The sequence below is a fragment of the Pan paniscus genome, chromosome 7 (assembly GCF_029289425.2).
Source record: "Pan paniscus chromosome 7, NHGRI_mPanPan1-v2.0_pri, whole genome shotgun sequence".
Classification (NCBI taxonomy): domain Eukaryota; kingdom Metazoa; phylum Chordata; class Mammalia; order Primates; family Hominidae; genus Pan; species Pan paniscus.
In genome coordinates this window covers 134,722,087-134,745,219 of record NC_073256.2, presented here as the reverse complement: position 1 = coordinate 134,745,219, position 23,133 = coordinate 134,722,087, and the positions used below count along the sequence as shown (strand labels likewise).

Sequence of the window (23,133 nt, the reverse complement as noted above, 5' to 3'; positions counted from 1 at the left end):
GTTTTTAGTATATTCACAGAGCTTTACAATGTACAACCCTATGACTATCTAATTCTGCAATATTTTACTTACCTCCAAATGAAACCTGATGTCCATTGGCCGTTAATCCTCAATCCTTCCCCTCCTACCACTCCCTAGAAATTACTAATCTACTTTCTGTTTTTAGGGATTTGCCTATTTTGAACATTTCACATAAGTGGAATCATATAATATCTGGCCTTCGGTGTCTGGCTTCTTCCAGTTAGCATAACATTTTCAAGGTTCATCTGTGTTGGAGCGTTTATCAATATAGAAGTTTTGCACTTCTTTTGTTACATTTATTCTTAAGCATTTTATCCTTTTTACATATATTGGAAATAGAATTGTTTTTTCTTTATTCATTCTACCAATCTCTGCTTTTGGATTAGAGTATTTAATCAACTTACACTTAATGTATTACTGAAGTGATATGATTTATGTCTGTCATTTTGCTATTTGTTCTATGTGTCTTATTTTTTCCTTCTATTCTTCCATTACTAACTTATGTTAAATAAATAATTTTCTTTTAATTTCACTGTTGTGTACTATTTAACTTAATTCCATTGTTGCACCATTTAATGCCAATGGTATTTCTTTTATTATGTATTTTGGGTTATTTTCTTAGTGGTTTTCTTGTGGATTACACTTAATAATTTAATTTATAACAATCTAATTTGGATTAATACCATGCTGATTTCAACAGTATGCAAAATCTTTCCTCCATGATAGCTCTGTCCCCCTTTCTGCCTTTGTGTTGTTAGTCACAGAAACTACATTTTTATATATTGTATAATTACTGCTTTTATGTAGTTGTCTTTTAATTCAAACAAAAGGAAGAGTTAAAAACACAAAAAATACACTATACTGCTTTTACATTTACCTATATAATTACCTTTTCTGCCAGCTTGCAGATGGCAGATTGTGGGGCTTCTCAGTCTCCATAATCATGTGAATCAATTCCTATAATCTCTCTCTCTCTTTCTCTCTCTCTTTCTTTCTCTCTCTCTCTATATATTATATAAAATATATATAATATATATATATCCTTATGTTTTATGTTTCTCTAGAGAATTCTGATTAGTACATTAGATAATATTCTATTACATAGATATGTTACAATTTGATTATCCATTCAAATGAATGGTATTCCCCCCTTTTTTTTCTATTACAAATGAAGCTGCTGTGAACATTTTGTTTTCTTAACGTTGATTGAAATTATCATTTTTTCTTTCTTAGTTTGTTAATATGGTGAAATACATTGAATTATTTTTCAAATGTTGAACCAAACTTACATTAGTATATCTTTTTACTTCCTTTCAACCTATTTGCGTCATTTTATTTACAGTATGACTTATAGGTAGCATATTGTTGGATCTTGACTTTTTATTCAATCTGACCATCTCTGCCCTATAATTGGCAGATTTTAATGATTTCCATTTAATGTGATTATTGGTTAAATTTATAACATTTTGCTATTAGTTTCATATTTTTCTAATCTGTTTTTTGGTCCATTATTCCTCTTTTTGCCTTCTGTTGGAATAATTGAGTATTTTTTATGATCTTATCTTCTCTTTTCTTGGCTTACTAGGTGAACAGTTTTGTTCTTATAATGGTTGCTTTAGGGTTTATTCAATACAACTTGTCTGTGTTCCATTAATATTATGCAACTTTCTATATAGTAAAAGAAACTTAAAACAGTTTATTTCAATTTTCCCTTTTTAAATAGACTTTTGTGCTGTATTTGATAGGCATTTTACTTCTACATATTCTATAGCCCATGATTTTTTTTTCTACTTTTATTTTAGGTCCAGGGGGTAAATTGTGTGTCACTGAGACTTCGTGTGCAAATGATCCCATCACCAAGGTAGTGATCATAGTACCTAGTATGAAGCTTTCCAACCCATGTCCCTTTCTCACCTCCCCTCTCAAGCAGTCTCCAGTTCTATTGTTCTCATCTTTGCATACTTGTGTATTCAATATGTAATGCCCTGGCTGGGCGCCGTGGCTCACGTCTGTAATCCCAGCACTGTGGGAGGCTGAGGCAGGTGGATCACCTGAGGTTAGGAGTTCAAGATCAGCCTGGGGAACATGGAGAAACCCTGCCTCTACTAAAAATACAAAAATTAGCTGGGTGTGGTGGCACATGCCTATAATCCCAGCTACTCAGGAAGCTGAGGCAGGAGAATAGCTTGAATCCAGGAGGCAGAGGTTGCAGTGAGCTGAGATCATGCCACTGCACTCCAGCCTGGGTGACAGAGCAAGACTCTGTTTCAAAATATAGATATATTTTGTTTCAAAATATAGATATATTCTGTTTCAAAATATATCTGTTTATATATATATATATATAGCACCCAGTTATAAGTGAGAACATGCAGCATTTGGTTTTCTGGTCCCACAGTAGTGCACTTAGGATAATGGCCTCCAGCTACATCCATGTTGTTGTAAAGGACATGAGTTCATTCTTTGTTAAATGGCTGTATAGTATTTCATGGTGTATAAGTACCACATTTTCTTTATCCAGTCCACCATTGGGCATCTTGGTTGGTTCTATGTCTTTGCTATTATGAATAGTGCTGTTTTCAACATATAAATGCAAGTGTCTTTTTAGTAGAATGATTTATTTCTCTTTGTAATCCACAATTTATTATTATTTTTATTTAAGTAGTAAGTTATAAAATTAAAAAGAATGTTTTATCTTTACCTATTTTTTAATATATGCTAGTTTTCTTCATCTTTGTGTAAATCCAGATTTTCATCTGATATCACTTTTCTTCCCTTTAAGGGACTTCCTTTAACATTTCATATATTTGAGGTTGATTGATAATGAACCCTTTCTGCTTTCATACGTCTCACAAAGTCTTTATTTCACCATTAGTTTTGAAAGATATTTTCACTGTTGATATGGTTTGGCTGTGTCCCCACCCAAATCTCATCTTGAATTGTAACTCCCACAATACCCATGTGTCATGGGAGGAACCCATCTGATGGTTTTAAAAATGGAAGTTTCCCTGTACAAGCTCTTTGTCTGCTGCCATCCATGTAAGACATGACTTGCTCCTCCTTGCCTTCCACCATGATTGTGAGGTCTTCCCAGCCACATGGAACTGTAAGTCCATTAAACCTCTTTATTTTGTAACCTGCCCAGTCTTGGGTATGCCTTTGTCAGCAGCATGAACATGGACTAATACAACTGGAAATAGAGCTCTAAGTCAAAAGTTTTGGAGGTCTGTAAAAATATTGCCTCACTACTGTCAGGTTTACATTTTTTCCAACAAGAAGTCTATAGTTATTTTTTTTCTGTTTTTTGTTCATTTGTTTTGTTTTTCTTTTTGAAATGTGGGTATTCTCTCTGTTTTTAAGGCTCCCATTGATGATTGGTTTTAATCATTTTCTTAGGATGTACCTTGGAGTAGTTTTATTGTGCTCAGAGTGTACTGGGCTTCCTGTATCTCTGGGTTTATAGTTTTCATCCAATTTAGAAGAAAAATTGGCATTTCTTCCAATACTTTTTGTGGTAATCATTCCCATGTCAGAGATTTCAATTATGTACATATTAGGCATCTTAAAGCTGTCCACAGTTCACATTGCTTTACTATATTTTTAAAGTCATTTTTGTCTATTTAATTTTGAGCAGTTTCTTTTTACTTTTATTTTAGGTTTAAGAGTACAAGTGAAGGTTTGTTACAGAGGTAAACACATGTCATGGACGTTTTTTGCACATACTGTTTCATTACCCATGTAGTAAGCCCAGTATGTACTAGTGGCCCATTTACCCATGTAGTAAGCCCAGTATGTACTAGTAGCCCATTACCCATGTAGTAAGCCTAGTTATCTTCCTGCTCTTCTCCCTCCTTCTACCCTCCCCACTCAGGTAGACCCCAATGTCTGTTGTTTCCTTCTTTGTGTCCATGTGTTCTTATCATTTAGGTCCCACTTATAAGTGAAAACATGTGGTATTTGGTTTTCCGTTCCTGAGTTAGTTTGCTATGGATAACAGCCTCCAGCTCCACCTACGTTCCTGCAAAAGACATGATCTCATTCTTTTTTATGGCTGCATAGTATCCCATGGCATATATCAGCACATTTTCTTTATCCAATCTGTCATTGATGGGCTTTTAGGTTGATCCCATGTCTTTGCTATTGTGAGCAGTGCTGCAGTGAACATTCACATGCAGTTTTAATTGTGCATTTATTAACATTTTTCCTGCATTGTTTATCTGCTATTAATCTCATTCTTCATTTCAGACATTTTATTTTTCATCTCTAGAAGTTTACATTGGGCCTTTTTATACCTCCCATGTCTCTGTTTAATATCCTCATATTTATTCTACCTTTCTGATTATCTGCAATATAGTTGTAATAGATATTTCAATGTTTTCTACTATTTTTAGCATGTTTCAAGAATCTATTTTACTGATTGATTTTTCTTCTCATGACGGATCATATTTTCCTGCTTCTTTGCCTGCTTGGTAATTTTTACTGGCTGCCTGACATTGTACAAGTTACCTTGTTTGCTAGTTTTGTGTACCTTTAAATATTCTTGATCTTTGTTCTGGGGCACAATTAAGTTACATGGAAATTATTGATCCTTCCAAGGCTTGATTTTAAGGTGGGACCAGAAGACTTTAGTCAAAGGCTAATTCTGCCCCAGTGCTCAGGCGATACTTAGAGTACTCTACCTGATGCTCCCTTGTATTACAATGTTCATTCAACTTTAGCAGGTAGAAGCATAAACTCTTCCAGGCTCTGTGGGAATCTCAGGGGTTGTTCCTTTGAATCCTTGCTGTTGATTCCTTTTCTAGTCCTAGTTACTTTCCTCACATATATGCACTGAGTAGTATTCAATCGAAGTCTCCAAAGGAACTCTCTGCAAATCCCCAGAGCTCTCTATCTGTGCAGGCCTCTCTTATCCGTGAAGCAATTTCATGCCTGGTTGTTGTCTCTGTAAGTTTAAGCCACCTTGGAATGTACAAGTTCTCAACTTTCTCTGGTCACCTCAGGGAGACTGCCAGGCACTGTTTGGATTTCCCTTTCCTGCAAAACAACGTAAAAACTCTCTCCAGCTAGTAAATTGGAAAACATAAGCCTCCTCCCATCTGTTTCTGTTGTCTCATTCTCTTGCATAGCCTCTTTCCAAATGTCTGAAAACCATTATTTCATATATTTTGCTTGTTTGCTTAGTTTTTTTAAGGTAACAAGGCCTTATACTTGATCATGGCCTAAAATAAAAGCTATGAAGTACTTTATGGATACTAATATTCTAAGGAACATAATATATGGAAAATATCGCTCTAAGTCTGTCCCATAGGGAGGTAGTGCGTCTCAGAATCCTATCTTGTACCTAACACACACTTGCAAATTGAGGTAAATATTTGGGAACCAGCTTATTCATTCGAATGTCTACACTGTCTGAGAGGTTCTATTCCATTTGAACTCTCAATACATGCTGTAATGGCTCATGTTTTTGTTCACATTTTGCAGCATGAAATCACCCTTGCTCAGCTTGAATCAGGCTGATTGCCAACCCATTGCTTGGACCACTGCCTGGTTTGATTTGGCTGTAAATATAACTAATATAATGGTTTCACACATGGTTATTTCGGCCATCGTAATATAAGCAGTTACAATCTGCTGCTGGCTAAGTATTTCGATTGCCACTATTCACCATAAAATGTCAGTGTGGTTGTGATTTATAGCGATGACCTTAGTAGGCATAATTGAATTTTTCTGGCATTGTGGAGCTGGAGCACATCTGCAAATCACAGCTGGCAATGTGTCTGGTTAATCTAGGCATAAATACAGCTGGGCCAGTGAATAAGCATTCAAAAAGAAAAAAAATCCAAAACAAACGAAACATAACTAGAACCAAGAGCTGATATAGAAATTCCAGTTTATTAACTCATTTATTTACTCAACATCTTGAGTTAAGTAGTAGAATATGTGAGAAATCCAATGTAACACATATGCAAAATAGCATTTAGCCTATTATCTCTTGCATTCCATAAAAACAGATACACAAAATTGCAAAGGAAAATAGCTTTGAAATGTTAACTGATGTAAGTTTGCTGTTGGTTTTTCTTGGAATTAACCTGTTGCTCCTTGACTCTTTAGCCAATTCAGTTTCTAGTTAGGACTTTGCTAATTTAGTATTTCAAGGTAGTGATGATCCAGACAAAAGAGAGAAAAAAAAGGAAGTTTTTCTCAGGTTTTGAGTTTTAAAGTCTAGGTCTTCCAGATGATAGGAAGGAAAATAGCAATGCTCTTCAGAACTGATACTAGAAAAAGTCTCTCAGAGTTCAAGAAATGGGGAAAGTCAGAGAGGACACATTTTCAGTAGCTATTTGGGCTTCTGCACAAGGGGAGATTGCATGTTGCTCAACCCAGAAGATAGAAGAAGGAATGACAGGGCCCAGAAAGCCTGGAGGAGCTGTGCAAAAGGAATCCATGCCTGCTTTCTTGTGAGAACCTGGAGAAGCAGTAAGAGCTTGTCCACCAGTTCCTTCCAGTTACATAGGTCCAAGACTATTGCATTTTTATCGCACATTCTGAAGTCCTTTACCCAACAAGATGCAGATTCTTCAGAACAATTCTTACATGTCTGAGAGAAGCTCCAAACTTCCTCCAGTTGGGTCTAATCATGGGCTTCTAAAAGAAGATTACCCAAGAATGAATCAGATTTTAGATCCTCACTTACATAGACCAAGAGAGAGCACTGCAGAGATCAACAACAGGAACGACAGTGCCCTGGTTCTCCCTCCCAACACCTTCCACCTCCTCATCATGCAAAGCCTCCTAAAGTTAAACCCAATCCTTAAGGGAGGAGAAACCCTGAATTGACTGAGAGATTTTTCTGCTAACCAGCGAAATAGGGGATTTGTAATAAAACTGTTAAAAAATAAAAAGGTCTTGTCATAACCAAGTTAAATTACTTTTCTTACACATCTAAGTTTGGAGTTTAAGATTTAAGCCAACTATACAGTAGAAGTTTCTGTGATATCTTTAGCTTGCCATTTTCTGGGCCTTACCTCTAATATCAGCATTGTAAAAGATATTCATTTAGTAAGTCCTGAGCAGATATGCAATTAGAACCCAGAGAAGGAATGTGAGATAACATAATCTGTGAGATACTGCAGCTGAAATTAATCCATGTCAAAACTCAGTGGATAAAAACAACCATTATTTATTATCACTCGCATGTCTTCGTGTTGGGAGGGGTTTGGAAGCTTTGCTTCCTGGGGTTGGCAGCTTTGCTTCTCGTGTCTTTTATCCTCCTTCTTGGACCAGCAAGACAGCCTGGGTATATTTTTCTTGTGGTGATGGGGGAGGTGCAAAGGGCAAGTGGAAATATAATGCCTCTTAAGTCCTGATCTAAAAACGAGCCCATTGTCACTTCCACCCACATTTCTTGGTCTAAGCAAATCATGTAGTCAGCCCAAAGCAAGGAGTGGGAAAGTGCACTCTGCTCAAGATGTGATCATGGCAATGGCGTAGTTTCAGACAGGGGTGAATAGTTTTCCAATCATTTAACTGATCACAGGTGAGAGTAAAGAATTTTTTTTTAAGTGCCGCCTATTGGTAGCCACTTTGCTAAGTGCTTCACATGCTACACATCTAAGTCTGTAAAATGGTATTACATAGTTTGCATTATTTCATCCTTTTTTCCCTTAGCATATGAGGAAACAGAGGCTCAGAGAGGCCAAGAATCTTGCCCACTATGCATAGTTAGAGACTGAGCTGAGATTCTAACCTCTATCTGTTAGACTCCAAAGCCTGTGATTTGGAGGAACCAGGCTGTTGGCCAGGTCTCAGGTTTCCTGATGCTTAATCAAGCCCCCTTTTCCTGAATGACCTTGTTTCTAGATGATTAGATAATTCCAAGGGGTCTCTTCTTTTTCTACTTTCAAGCACAGTCCTTCTTTCTTTCCTGTTTGACTTGCTAATTAATTCAATGACTTTTCCTTGATTCCTATTAGTAGGTAACACCATGATTGATACCATCTGGAAAACATTTATCCAAGTCTTCAGTGGAAAGTTTCACAGAACAGGAGATGTAAAAGGAGACCCACAAGAGGTGCTGTGTTTGCATAAGTGATAAATTACCAGCCCTTGGATTATCTGCCAGGAGCTCTCCCTCCAGGTCTGGGGGCAGCACCTTTCCTGCTGTGGTGCCAGCTGTATTATTTACCACATGTTTAGTAAAGCTTGTGCCTTCTGAATGAAGTGAGGAGGGTGGAAGCACTAAGCTTACATAAACTAGCTTTCAATAGAGTCTATTTTCCTCCAATTGTCTCACGTGCCTTTTCCCTGGGTAGTCATGCTTCATACTTTTAGAAGCTCAGATCCCAACAGCTGGAGATAAAACTCCCAGTGTAATGGAAGAAAACATGTTGATAGTTTTAATTGGTCCCTAAAGTGAAACCCAAGGAATGATTTATTGGTTGATGGATTTGAGGCTTCCAACTTAGCAGAGCTGGGAAACATATGGGAAAGATAAACACGCTAGAAATTTGTGGCTATTTGTTAGAAAGTTAATTTTAGTTCATTCAGTGTATGATAATCAAAAAATCTCTTTAAATTTTATTTATTATTGAAGTTAATGATGCATCTACTTACCTGCAGGCATGAACACCTGCATCTTAGACCATGCTGTGGTTTTCTACCAGTCTTGAATCCTCCAAAGGTCCTAAACCTATTGACCCAAATAGCCAAAATGTCTATTCCCAACCATACAACTTCATTATTCAAGTGGGAAATATCTGGTGAGGCTGAGGAGCTCTGTAAGCACTGAGAGGCTGGCTGTCAAAGACACATGAGAACTTCCAATACTGTATACCCACATTCATCAACAATTGTTGCCATAACACCACATAAAAATCAACTCCCAAAGCTTCCTGGGTTATAACAGCAAATGTTTATGGTTTACTCATGAGTATGCACATCGATTTCTTGCTCACAGGACTGCAGGCCAGCTAGTCCCAACTCTGTCTGCTTCAGGTTAAAAGTCAGGTTCATGTCAGCTCCTTGTACCTTTCCTTCCAGAACCCAAGATCAAGATGCAGAATCATGGTCATGTTCATCCCATGGCAAAATGCAGAAACACAATAGGGCTAGAGAAAACTAGCTGTGATTTTTTTTTTTTTTTTTTTTTTTTTGAGGCTGAGTCTCACTCTGTTGCCCAGGCTGGAGTGCAGCGGCACGATCTCAGCTCACTGCAAGCTCCGCCTCCCAGGTTCACGCCATTCTCCTGCCTCAGCCTCCCTAGTAGCTGGGACTACAGGCGCCCGCCACCACGCCCGGCTAATTTTTTTGTATTTTTTTAGTAGAGACGGGGTTTCACTGTGTTAGCCAGGATGGTCTGGATCTCCTGACTTCGTGATCCACCCGCCTCAGCCTCCCAAAGTGCTGGGATTACAGGCGTGAGCCACCGCGCCCGGCCTAGCTGTGATTTTTAAAACCTCTTCTTGGAATTGGTGCATTACCACTTTTGTTCATATTCCTTTGGTCAAAACAAATCACATGTTCTCAAGTCAGTGGACCAGGAAAATATACTCTACCCCATGGGAGAGAGAGAGAGAAAATATTTGCTAAAAAATAATCTAATAAAACACATCTTTATTTTTATTTTTACAGACTATGACCTTTGTTTATCTCTTCCATACAATTTAGGGCAATTGAGAGTGCAAATAGGAATATGTACATGAAGTAACTCATGGAGAGATAAATAGAATAAGGAAATATAAACTTTTTTTTGTAAATTGTAAAATGTCATGTAATATTACAAATAGGAAACCATTTATGAAGCACCCATTATGAACTGTGGAAGGTGAAATGTTGAGAATAAATTATTCATACAAGTCTTTCTGACTACAAAGCCTGCTAGTCTACACTGTATAATGAATTAAAAATATAGTTTTTAATAATAAAAATCCTAGTGATGAGGGCCTTATAATTATCTCTTTTGTGCAAGACATTTTTTGGCAGTGTTCAGGGTAGGTTGAAGAGTTGGCTGAAGGAGAGAAATAAAGAGGAATAAAATGTGAGTTCTACTCTCTAGAAGCATAAGCCTAGTAGTAGAAATAAAATATGTTCATGAGGAACTATAACCCTTCCCTTCCTCTCTTCTTTCCTTCCTTTCATTCTTCTTTCCTTCCTTTCATTCTTCTTTCCTCTCCATATTGTGATGGGGCATAGTATAATGGTTAAGAACACATACTCTGGAGCAAGACTTCAAGGATTTAAACTCTTGCTCTATTAGTTGTTAGGTCTATATTTCTAGTAAGTCATTTAACCTCCATGTGCCTCCGTTTGTTCATTTGTAAAATGGAATAACATCATTTCAACAAAAATTGTTGTCCCACCACATCCCCTTAGCATTTACCTGTATGTCCTGAAGGCTGCTAACGATAAAACTCTTACGAATCTCTGCTGAAGAGCTTTTATTTTCTTTCTTTTTTTTCCTCTTGTCATAGAAGTACGGTCAGCCCATCCAGAGGACTCAGGAGGAGCACTCAACCAATAATAGGCACAGAGATAGTAGACAAATATCTCATCTTCCTCACCCCTAGTTTGATATAACACTAAGGTTTATTCTGCCTATATTTTATTGTTTCTCAATGAGATTAAGCTCCAGTTACATATTATGATAACTCATTTGACAACCTGTATTTTATTATCTTTTTTTCTCCCCTATCGCACCCACTGCCTATCATGTTTCCTGAGATAGCTACCCAAATAAACTATTGACACATAAATTCTTATGTCAGGACTGCTTCTGGAGAATCTAAACTAAAACAATAGTTGTATCTATGTTGTATGGTTGTTATGAAGATTAAACACATTAACATATGCCTGATGCTCTTAGACCACTGTCTGACATGACATTTAATTTGGTGTTATCTGTTATTACAACACTAGAATGAAAATTCCAAGAGGGCAGAGCTTATTTTTTTTTACATACTTTATTTAAACTGAAAATTTTTATTCTGTTTTTGGTAAAACAGGCTTTTTATGATTTATGAAAATTCTTATGAATTGCAAAAATGCTTTTTTCTTTTCATGTTTTTCCCTGTATTACCGTGTTTTTTCCTGTGTTCCCCCATTCAAGATTGGCTGCCACAATGAGATAGAAAGCACAAGGACTTTTTTAAAAACTTGCATCTGTAGTGGAAAGCTTAGCAGCAGACAGTAACTGCTCTAGGTCTGTCCACATAGATGCAGTTTTATTCACTTTTGAATTTTTAGCATCCATAGCAGTGCCTAATCCATAGCAAGTGCTCATAAATATTTGATAATAAATTTAATTAAATACTTGAGGGCCTTCTAGGCTTTGGTGATATGAAAAAATATTGGAATGTATACATGTCTTGGAGTAGCTTAAAATCTAGTCCTGAATAGTTATATAAGCAGAAAAATTACAAAAAAGATAAAAAGGTCTACAACAGAGGTGATAGAACAAGAACAAGTAAGTAACAGGTAAGTAAGAGGAGATATGATGAGAATGCAGAGGAAAAGATTAATTTAGGTAGATACGTAGGCAGGAAAAGAAAAGCTTCCTGAGGGAACATTTGCACTGGGCCTTGAATGATGGATAGAAATTTACATAAAGATAAAAACTCATTTGCAGGTTTGGAGTTTTCTCTGTGCCATGCATGTTATATGACTTGCCTCAGAAATTTCTATTTAATGGGATCTAGTTGCAGCCTTTCTTGAGTACTTGTCAGTAGTTAATTTTTCAACCCAAATGATCAGTGACTTTAGGGACCAGCATCTCTGTGGCATTAGTGACAAAAATAAATAGCAGGATAAAAGGATCCTATGAGCCTTGAAACCAAAAATTGTCAATTTATTCCCAAAGAAGAAAATCGCATAGTAAAAATAAATCTAAGAACAATTGGAACAAAATTAAAGCAGGGCAAAAAAAAAAAAAAAGAGCAATTAGGGTCATTGCACTGGTAAATGCAAATGTCCAACAATGATAGACTGGATTAAGAAAATGTGGCACATATACACCATGGAATACTATGCAGCCATAAAAAACGATGAGTTCATGCCCTTTGTAGGGACATGGATGAAACTGGAAACCATCATTCTCAGTAAACTATCGCAAGGACAAAAAACCAAACACCGCATGTTCTCACTCATAGATGGGAATTGAACAATGAGAACATATGGACACAGGAAGGGGAACATCACACTCTGGGGACTGTTGTGGGGTGGGGGGAGGGGGGAGGGATAGCATTAGGAGATATACCTAATGCTAAATGACGAGTTAATGGGTGCAGTACACCAGCATGGCACATGTATACATATGTAACTAACCTGCACATTGTGCACATGTACCCTAAAACTTAAAGTATAATAATAATAATAATGAAAAGAGAGTAGTTCCCACTAAAAAATACAAAGATATAGAATTGAAAGTCATCATTTTACAAGCCCAATGAAATAACAGAATCAGACAGTAGTGATCAGTCATTTCATAAGTGGCTTACAAAATTGTGCTACGCCCCTGTGCAGCAGCATAAACATCACCCAAGAATTTGTTAGACATGAAACTATTTGGTTCCCAACCCAAACCAATTAAATCAGAAATTCTGTGGTTGGGGCCCAACAATCTCTGGTACAACAAACTCTCCAGGTGATTTTAATGGAAATCAAAAGCTAAGAACTGCTTTATGTCACACTGGCTCACATTACTTCATTCTGCAGAAAAATCAAGGATGATTAAGGCTGATTCAAGGACATCAAAGTTTTCTAGGACATTCTTGTTTTTATTGCTTTCTGATTTTGGCCAAGGTGGAGGTTTGGAGGTGATGGAAACATTTTTTTTATTTCGGAGGCTCAATAATGCTGTCATGTTTCTTCTTCCCTTGGTTCTGACGTTTCAGTTAAGACTGTGTCTCAAAAACAATTGCAGAAAGGTCAGAAAGATCTTTTCTATCCAACTTTAGTACCTGGACTATTAAATAGTAATTTTGGTTTCTGAAGCCTCCCTAAGGAACTGGGACAAATTGAGTTAATCAAATTTTCTAGACTCCTTTGGTTTTCCTACAGTCATACAGACCTGGCTCCTGTAATTTCGAATTTCTGAGCCTTTATTTTTGTAGAGAAAATTGGATAATACTCTCATGTGCTTTAAAACAGTTTGCAATCCTCTTAGCAAAATGACCTATATGTGATAGAAATGTTGCACCAACAGTCCTTGCATTGCTTTGAGCTTTTCATTTGACCATTATAGTGTGTACAGGTATTCTTGATTTGTATAACCTCCTGGAGGGCTGTGTCTGAATTCTGTGGAATTCCCTTTGTAGCAAGCTAAATGCTGCATATCATTAGGTATTAAATTAATGCATTTTGATGATCAAGCTTCTCTGAAGAAAATATTTCTCTTTTGAAATATTTGTGTGTGTGTGTGTGTGTGTGTGTGTGTGTGTGTGAGTGCTTTCCATCCTGAGTCCTTTCGACCCAAAGTCCTTGAGATAGCAAAGTCCTTAAAATGCTTGCAACCTGAGTCTTTTAGCTCATAGAAGGTAAATTGGGATCAGGATAACATAATACCACTTCTCACCTCTCCACACATGCGTGACATGGATTCTTGTGCTCTACATCAATATTTCCCCCAAGTAATTCTGAGAGTCCCTAAGTGGTGTTTCACCTATGAGTGACAAACCTTGTCCTCTTGTACGCCATGTGGGCTCTGCCATTTATTCACCTTCTAGGACTACTCCAACCCCCTGTGGTGAGCCTCCTGGTAAAGTCAGTCCCAAAGCAGCAGCTCAGTAGAGATGGTACCTGTTTAGGATAAAGATGGAAGATGCCAAAAAGCTGCTGCTAAACATTGCTCTGCACACTCATGCTGCCAAAGGAGCAGCGCTGAAAAGGTTGATAAGGATGGCATTTCCTATCACTGCCCAGTGCCTTGTACTTGCACCATATTATGACCACTTTATTGACCTAGCCTTTTGTAGTTTTTAACTGACCTCTTGCAGCCCACTTGTCCTCAGAAGTAGGCATGTGCCTGAGCTGGCGAATTATCAGAGTGTCACATTTGATACCCATGATTACCTCCCTTCCATTCTGGCCCCTTGCTGTAGAGCCTAATCCACATGCTCAGCTCTCAGGCTTTGGGATGAAATTCTCAGACCCACTTCACCAGGTCTTCAGACATGCCCAGATGTGCCTGCATGCTAGGATAAATACGGCTTGAAGGCAATTAGTTCTATCCCTGCTTTAGACAAAGTTAGAGGGTAATGTGGTGAGCATAAATTATGGAATAATATCAGATTTGACTCCTTGGAGGCCATCTGAGCCAAAAAGTGTACTTTAAATGCAAGGGAAGGGAGTAATGCAATGTCCCATCATCTCTAGAAACATGTCTTCATTTACTTCATTCAACAAGTATTCATTAAGTACTTACAATGTTCTAGACCAGGGATTGCAAATAGGTTCCATCTTGTGTGCCAGCTCTGATCAATTGGTGGTTACTGCCTGTAGCCATCTGAGTCTACATGTGGGCTCAACAGGAAAGTGTCATGAGTGATTAGCAATGCCAGCTATAGAGGAAGGATTAAGTAGTAGTGGCAGCAAACCCAGCAGGTATTTGTTATCCGTGTTCCAGTCTCTAGAGATACAGCAGTAAATAAGACTCATGCATATCTTTAGTTAAATTCCCTGGCAACAAGAATTCACAGGATTAAATTAAATTAAATTAAATTACATTTTGAGGCTCAGATTCCCTTTCCAAAAGATGTCCCTCAGTCATTCAAGCCAACTCTGCCAATCTTGACATGTACTTGTATTTTTCTCCTACTGATTTCATGTTTGCATCTGGATCTGCAGCATCAGCAGCCGGCCACAGCCTCATTCCTTGTTGTTAATGCACAAGACTAATTCATCTCCTGCCTTAAGGAATTGAAAATGACATTACAAAGAAAAATTGCCCCCTGACTCAAGAAAACTCTGTCCTGGACCAATTTCAAAAAGTTCAGCTTCCTACAGAACGATGCAATTTGACATCCCAATTAAAGTAACCAGAGAGAAGAGTCAAAGAGGGAATGAAAGGAAGAGACTCACATTTCAAGCCGAAAAGAAAAACCATTTAGTTGACTTGCATGGGGATGAAAGAGACCTCAGCCCCAGAAGCTAATTACCTACAGCATTAATTCAGGATGTGAGAGACAAAAAATGTACCTTTGTAAAAATGCCCCAAGATAGTCAATTGAGGCTGATTAGTAAAAGCAAAGCTGGAGGGTAGGAGGGGAGGGTATGCAGGGAGTTGTGATTCATGGTGTCTTTTCTAATTTCCTAAAGAATCGCCAGCATGTGAGTTCTATAAAAATCGATTAATCATTTGAAGCCAGATGCATTCTTTATTGAACCTGGCCTTTCCTTATTAAATATAGTGATTAAGACCAGAAGTAAGGAAATAATACTTAGCATGATCCATCAAGATTCCTATATATTTTACTGCTAATGAAGCAAAAATACTTTTTTATTCAATAGATATTGAGATAATCAAATATAAAGCCAAACTGTCTCTTCAATTTCCTGACACAATTAATGGATGAATACAATGTTCGTTTAAAAGCAAGGCTTTCCTTTACCTCCACAATCAAAGTAATTAAAGCATCTGGTTGCTTTCCTTTTGGATCCTAATAAGTGGGGAAAAATCATCCGAGTTCTGCAGATAGCAAAGTTTTATCATTCTTGGACTGCTTTATAAAGAAAAAAAATAGCCTTTGCTAATGAATATCTGTTATGTGTGTTATGTTATCCTATTATTTATTCAATGGAAACTTACCATTTTGTTTTTCTAACTTCTCTTGCTTTTTTTTTTTTCCTGAGACAGCACCTGCTGTCTTCTGGGAATTGTCCTTTCTTCCCCCCAATTCCAACTTCATGATTTTCAGTATAAATGCCAATAATTGAACGTGTTCTTGCTCCTTGTTTCTCTCCACTACAGATCAAGGGGTGGGCACTAGAATCAGGATGGGTCAGAGTTCCTTCCCTGATATTTTAACACTTGGGAACATAGAGAGCCTCACGCTGCCTTTCCTTACTGGCTGAAGTCCTTGGCAGGCATGTTTTCTACCATGCAGCAAGGCAAAGCATGGGTAGCCTATGTATAGAAGGACAGAGTGGAGGGCAAAGTCCTGAAATGAGAGACAGAAGATTCTGGCTGAATCTTGTTTCTTGCAGAAGTCTAGCAGTATCCATTCCTGTGGCTTGGATCCTCAATTCTTGTATAAGATGCTCCAATACTCTTCCTGTTTATTGCTCATTTTGATTAAGCTAACTAAATTTAAATTTTGGTAACAAAGAGCCAAACTATTGGAGTGCCTACTAAGTGTGCTAGCAAGTCACTAGGCAGTAATGCTAAGCAGTTGGGACTATTTCATCTAGCCAGTGGATGGACATTGATAGGAAGACGTTAAGTAATAGTGGGGATTTGGGAAGATTCTGAGGGATAGTTAGGAATGGGCAGGGATGCTGAGGCAAATTGTGCCATTAATAAAAGAATATCATGGCAATTTGCATTCAAATGATCAAAGCCCAGGCCCTGTTCATTTCAGAATCAGTGAGGACACCCTAGTGCAGGATTTACACAGCTAGGAAGTCAGACGATTAGTCTTTTGCCTCCTATCTATCCCCAACTACTTGCTCTCTTTGGTATCACTTGTCAGCTTTGATATCCACATCCTTCCTTAGCATCCCCTTTGGTCAAACTGTAATTACCTTTCCCTGACTTTCAGCCTTCTAGGTGAATTCCCTCCCAGTTTTCATTCCCATGGTGTTCATCCACAGCTAACTGAACTTTGTCCTAGGCCTGACCAATATAGTAGCCACTAGCCACATAAGTCTATTTGAATTTATACTTTTGAAGTGAAAAGTTTAAAAAATTTACTATACAGCTACTCAGCCAGATTTCAAGTACTTGATAGTCACACGTGTCTGGTAGCTACTGTATTGGACATTTCCATCCTGGTAGAAAATTCTATTAGACATCCCTGTCCTACAATGTAGCCCTTGCTTGACCAGACTACCATTGGTTGCCCTCTTGGCAGCTACTAAGAGAAAATGCATAAACAGAATAATAAAATATAACAGCCAGAAGTGTCCTTATTTCTCCCAGGGATGCAAAACATGTTACAAGTGCTTCCATGCCTCTCCTGTGCCATGCCCTTGGCAGACATCACTAGTTAATCACAGCACTATTTCCCACTGAACCAAGACAGCTTTTATAATCTTTCTGAATGCTATGCTCCTAGAAACTTCTATCAGAAATGACCAGGGTGGATATTTGACATAATCCATTTAGAACCTGATTCAAGTACAATCCCCTCATTTAGCTTAAGAGGAAATCAAAGTCCAGTGAAGCAAATGAATAATAGAACCTGGACTACAATTTAGGCCTTCTGATTAAAAGCAGTATGGCATGTTCATAGGCAAGAAAGCTCTAGAATTAAACTGCTGGGGTTTGGATCCCAGTTCCACCTTTTAATTTCTGTGTGATCTTGTACTTACTGTTTTTAAGCCCCAGTGTCCTCATTCTGAACTGGGAATTTCAATAACAGTACCTTCCTCATATGGTTGTTGTGGGGAGTTCATCTGATAATTAGTGTAAAGTGCCTAGCATATAACAAGTGCAGAATGAATGATAGTTATCACCTCTGTGGCACTTAGGGCTCCAATTAGTATTTCCATCATATAAATGAGAAAGCAAAAAATCGAAGAGATGAGACTGATGTCAAGTTCACATAGCTATTTCATCGCAGAGAAGTGGTTCTCACCTAAGTCAAGTCCAGCACGCTAACCACTGTAACATGTTCTCTAAGCAAATCTTGCTTCTGTAGATTCCCTAAAATGATTTTTCACCCTTCCAGTGCAGGGCACTGAAAAATTCATGTATTTGTGTTCTTACATAGCCCTTTGACACAGCCGACAAAGATCCTGACAGATAAATTGGTGTGGGCCTGTCTTTCTGGGACCTTCTTGCCTGAGTAAGTTTTTTCACAATCTGTCCATCAGCTAGTTAGAAATGAGCATGTAGGTCTAGGTCAAGTTCTGCTTTTTCCACTGCTTCCTAGGTCTTGAAAGTTGTGACTTTATTGTGGAAGCAATAAAATTGTTGTTATTTGATAGATTTTGACTTGTAAAAACTGCATTTTAACTTAATAATTGTTATCTTCATTTTGCAAATAAGAAAAACAGACTCAGAGAACATCAGTAATTTGCCCAAGGATAAACAGCTAATAGGTATTGGAATTGGTATTATTCAAACCTAAATCAGTCTGACTAGGTTGACCACTGTTAACTATGTGTGATCTGGGAGGCTGGGCACCTTACGCAGACAACAAGGATGTCATGGGGGAGTGATAGAGTGGCCAGTCTCACCAGAGGAATACTGCTGACTCTTGGAAGACCACTCTCATCACAGCAAAAGCCTTCAGACATCATGCCTGACAGCCTGCTAGTTGAGAATGCCATTTTAATAAAACAGTATTTTAAACCCCTTGTCAATTACTTGCGATTGCAGAATTAACCAAGGAGCCTAAAGCTTTGTCATCTAGGAAGTTTGTTATTTAGGCAACGTTTTTATTATTTTTCTATTTCCCTAAAAATCTTAACCCAATCTTTATATTCTTACCAAATTTCCTTCTGTCATTCTTCCTTAGTGGCAAGCAGTACCACTCCTAAAGGTCTTTTGGAGTAAGGCTGTTTAAGGACTATTGCCCCCTAAAATGACTGGTTGGTTTATATTTTTGTATACATTTATAACTTTATAAAAATGAAACTTTCTCCAAGAAGATATTTTTTGAACATGAATGTTTTTTAAACCTGAGTATCATTAATCATCTTTTTTGTCCACAAAGATAAAGCAGATCATTTGCCTAACAATCATATGTCTTTGTTTTATATACTAAATGTAGTTACATTCTCAGGTAGTAGCTAACCTAAAGGTAGTTCTTTATGACATAAGGCTGTGTCACCGTGGTAAAACAGCTGATGGAAATTTTTTTAATGTGCAAGTTAATTGATTGTACTTATATGACTTCAAATATTTAGAGTAACTGATTTTTCTTCCTCCAGAAACCTGTCTATTCTTTAACCCAACTGGAAAATTGAGTTAAAAAATAGACAGGGTCTCATCCCTTACATATTACATGTTTATCTAAATAAACAGGAAACCTGTCTTGGCGTAGAATGCAGAAGAAAATAGGAATCTTGTGAAATTCCTAAGTGGGGTTTGTAAATGTTAGTTGTTCCAAGTTTCAGCTGATCATCATATTACAATATCAGAAGCTGTGATTATATATATTTGGAGCATTTAGAAGGAAGAAAAATAATTGTAAATCACATGCAAGACCTCTCAATATTTTATCGTGGCCCCATCACTTCCTCTGGCTATTGGTTATTTTGTTGAGGCATGTAAGTTTAATATGTATATTTTAAGTATATAATATGTATATATTAAGTATATATGTATATGTTAAGTATATTATATACATATTAAACTTACATTATAAATTAATATGTTTTTTATATATATATATATGCATAAGAATATATTTTCTGCCCGAGAAATTCTGTTTCTGTAAAACTGGTGGTGAAGGCTATTGTTTCTCTGGGGCCAGGCTGACTACTTCTCTTTTCTGTTTTCAGAATTATTTCAAGACCAGTTTTCTCAGCCATAGAGTATGTGAAGCAGAGGTCTGTATCTTCTGCAGGTTGATGTGCTCCTGTGCAACTGGATGGGTCCCAGTTCATGGCCCCAGGGCCAACACAGACTATTAATGTTTCAATGAATTACCTAAGGAGCACCATGAAAAAAACAGTAAGAGTGCCAGCTTCCCTCAGGGACTCTGAAATCAGGAACATTTTCATCCATTGTCAGTCCTGCTGCCTGAAATGTTTTTCTTGTTAAATCTCAGCTGTGTCATCTTTGGCTTTTTTGGCACTTCTATGCTGAGAGTAGCAGAGACATTCTTAGCTTAGCTTTTTTTTTTTTTTTTTTCCTTCAGTTTTGCAATTCTCTAGTTCACTGTTGGGTAAGAATAATTTCTAGGCAATTCACAACACATTTAGAATCATTTAGGAGAAGAAGGGGCAAAAAGACACATTCAATCCGTGATAAACTAAAATCATTTCCTATTTCCTAGTGAAATACAAACCAGTTTTCAAATCTGATTACCAGTTTGACTGACACCATGATTCAAGACTTGGACCTTCTATGGCATTCCACACCAGTTAAGATAATCACTTCTCAACAGTCACAAAGGAACCCAAATGCTATTGTGGTTCTCTAGGTGGATTTTGATTGCACTTAGGCACTAATTTAGGGCACTCTTTTAAGTCTGGCTTTTTGGTTTGGTTCTGCCTTTGCTGGGTTTTCAGCACATGAAATCCATCTCTGCTGAAGGCATTGTGGAGAGCGTGGGGGAACCACTAGATGGCAGAAGTGCACTACCTAAAATGGGAACCGCGATTAAGCGGCAAGCTTTGGCATTTCTCTGAACACCGGCGGTGAGGGGGTGGGGGGAGAGGGTAGCTGAGTATTGATTGGCCCAGTGACCCCTGTCTCCTCCTCCTCTCTTCCAACTCTAATTGCAATCCTGAATGCTGTTCTCCTGCAGCTTGTCAAGCACTTTGCCAGGATGGGTGGCTTTGAAAATTGTCCTGTTGGACTCCAGGGTGGGTCTGCAAGATGACAGAGCAGCTTTAGTTTAAGGTGTCTGAAAGGTTTTGTTTTGTTTGTTCGTTCGTTTGTTTTGTTTTGTTTTTCCCCAGCACCATGGCACTGGCAATTGTTTGAAGAAGGTCCTAAATATGCCTGGGTTTGGGAGTCTTGGCTTCTACTGGGAATGATACAAGAGGTCAAGGCTACTTGTAGTAAATAAATCCTGTTCTCTGCCACGATTGTTATTTGCTCATTCATTTTCTCTTCCCTTCAGTGTGTATCTTTTTTTTTTTTTTTTTTTTTTGACTGAATCTCGCTTTGTCGCCCAGGCTGGAGTACAAGTGGCACGATCTCGGATCACTGCAACCTCCACCTCCAGGGTTCAAGCGATTCTCCTGCCTCAGCCTCCCAAGTAGCTGGGATTACAGGCATGCACCACTGCACTTGGCTAAGTTTTTGTATTTTTAGTAGAGACGGGGTTTCACCATGTTGGCCAGGATGGTCTCGATCTCCTGACCTTGTGATCCGCCTGCGTCTGCCTCCCAAAGTGTTGGGAGTACAGGCATGAGCCACTACGCCCAGCCTTCAGTATATATCTTAATATACTTGCCTTACTTACTCACTAGTTCCTACCGTGAAATAGGTGCTAGGGATACAACCATAAATGAAACATAGGCCCTGCAAGAAGCTTACAATTGAGGTATGAGAGACACAGGCAGGTAGGCAATTAAGACAGGTGATCATTGCTACAATTAGGATACAGGACTCTTTAGCATCACAGATAAACTTTCTCATGGGGGTAAAGACCACAAGGACATCTCAAGGACAACTAAGAGTGAGCCAGGCAAATAGTCAGGAAAGGAAAATTCTAACCAAGAATCCAACCTAGAGATGAGAAGAATATAACCCAACTAAAATGAGAGAGAGTGCTGTCACTTGGGGACTTAAGAAGTTGTCTAGCTGAAATATAGACAATGATGACAATGAAGGAGCAGGGAAGGAGAGCAAGTACCAGATTAAAAAGAGTCTTACATTAGCCTAAATTTACCATATCCGTGGGGAGCCAAGAAAGCCAATGTACAATGTCCTGGTCACATTTGCTCTTTAGACAGGTCATTCTGGTGGCAATTAGAGAACAGGTTAGAGGGAGCCAAGAGGGGAGCAAGTTAAGCTCAGCATTTCTGATAGCCACAACTAAAGAGCAGCCAGGGGATAGAGAGAAGCCGGTCAATGGGAAAGGGTTATTAGGCGAATAGAAAGGATACTTGGAGATTTAATTATATATGTGGGGTAAGATACCAATACAGGAACTCCTCACGTGAGGTCGTTGATAGATTCTTGGAAACTGCAACTTCGAGTGACACAATGTACAGCAGGTCCTCTAATAACATCTTTTTGTTCAACATAGTTTGTTAAAATGTTGATGAGGAAAAGGAATTGTTCTGTTATGCATTATGTCACTTCAAGTCACGGTTTCCCAGAATCTAGTGACGACATTAAGTGAGGATTAACTATATTCTCAAGAATAACCTCTTGGCCTTCATCTGGGGAGACTGCAGAGATTATTTTGCCATTAACTGTGTATAATACTAGGCAGAAAGTTAATTCTAAACCCTGATAATGTGCAGTATGCTTTGTTAGAATGTAAATAGCATGAAACTATGGTTATTTAATGAATATTCATTAATTCAATTCATTCATTCAAACAACATTCGTGGATCATCTACTTTTCATAAGGTAATATGCCAGGTCTGCATACCACAACAGGATGCCAAAAAGTTACTGTTTTCCAATCTTCAGGGGGCTTAAAGAACATTGTTTTCTTCTTAATAGATGATGTCTGTTGACTGATTTTTGCTTCTATTATATATTTGGAATTTTGACTACATATGATATTATTTTTAAAAGTCATTTTTATATAAACCTCATCACTTCACCTAGACAAAAATTTGCTTGGGGTCAGGTCAGCAACCATAACATTGATACCTCCACAAAAAGCTGTTTGAAAATATTTGTTGAGTAAAATGAAATACAACTATAATTTTTATAATTTCTAAAGGTACTTTTGACACATAGTTTCGGAATCTCCTACCATTGGTATTATGAAAATTTTTTTAAAAAAGAGAAAAAATAATTAGATTGAGTTTCATCTAAAATCCTCTCCTTCTGGAGACATTCTCATAATATTGCAAGCAAGTAGAGCTGAAAAAATAGTAGAGTAACTGGGTTCTGTAATGTGAGAATTGAATATATTACTGAGAGTATCCCTAATAGCTAGGAAACCTTACATTAAATATACATACAGCAACGACCCGCTGTTTGTATGTCCTTAGTAAACATTTGCTGAGGTGCTGTGTGGTGGCAGTACATTAGGCACTGCTGATAACAGAGTTAACAAAACAGGCACAGTCCCTCTTCTCATGATGCTTAAGATC

General features: G+C 37.8%; 1 long non-coding RNA gene across 1 annotated transcript in view; it reads left to right on the top strand.

Annotated features, from left to right (window-relative positions):
* Nucleotides 1-23,133, top strand: part of LOC134730835 (uncharacterized) — a 429,507-nt gene that overhangs the window by 196,494 nt on the left and 209,880 nt on the right. Inside the window, exon 4 of the long non-coding RNA XR_010112831.1 lies at nucleotides 1,824-1,882. This is a non-coding gene — a long non-coding RNA (uncharacterized LOC134730835). The remainder of the gene's footprint in view (nucleotides 1-1,823; nucleotides 1,883-23,133) is intronic.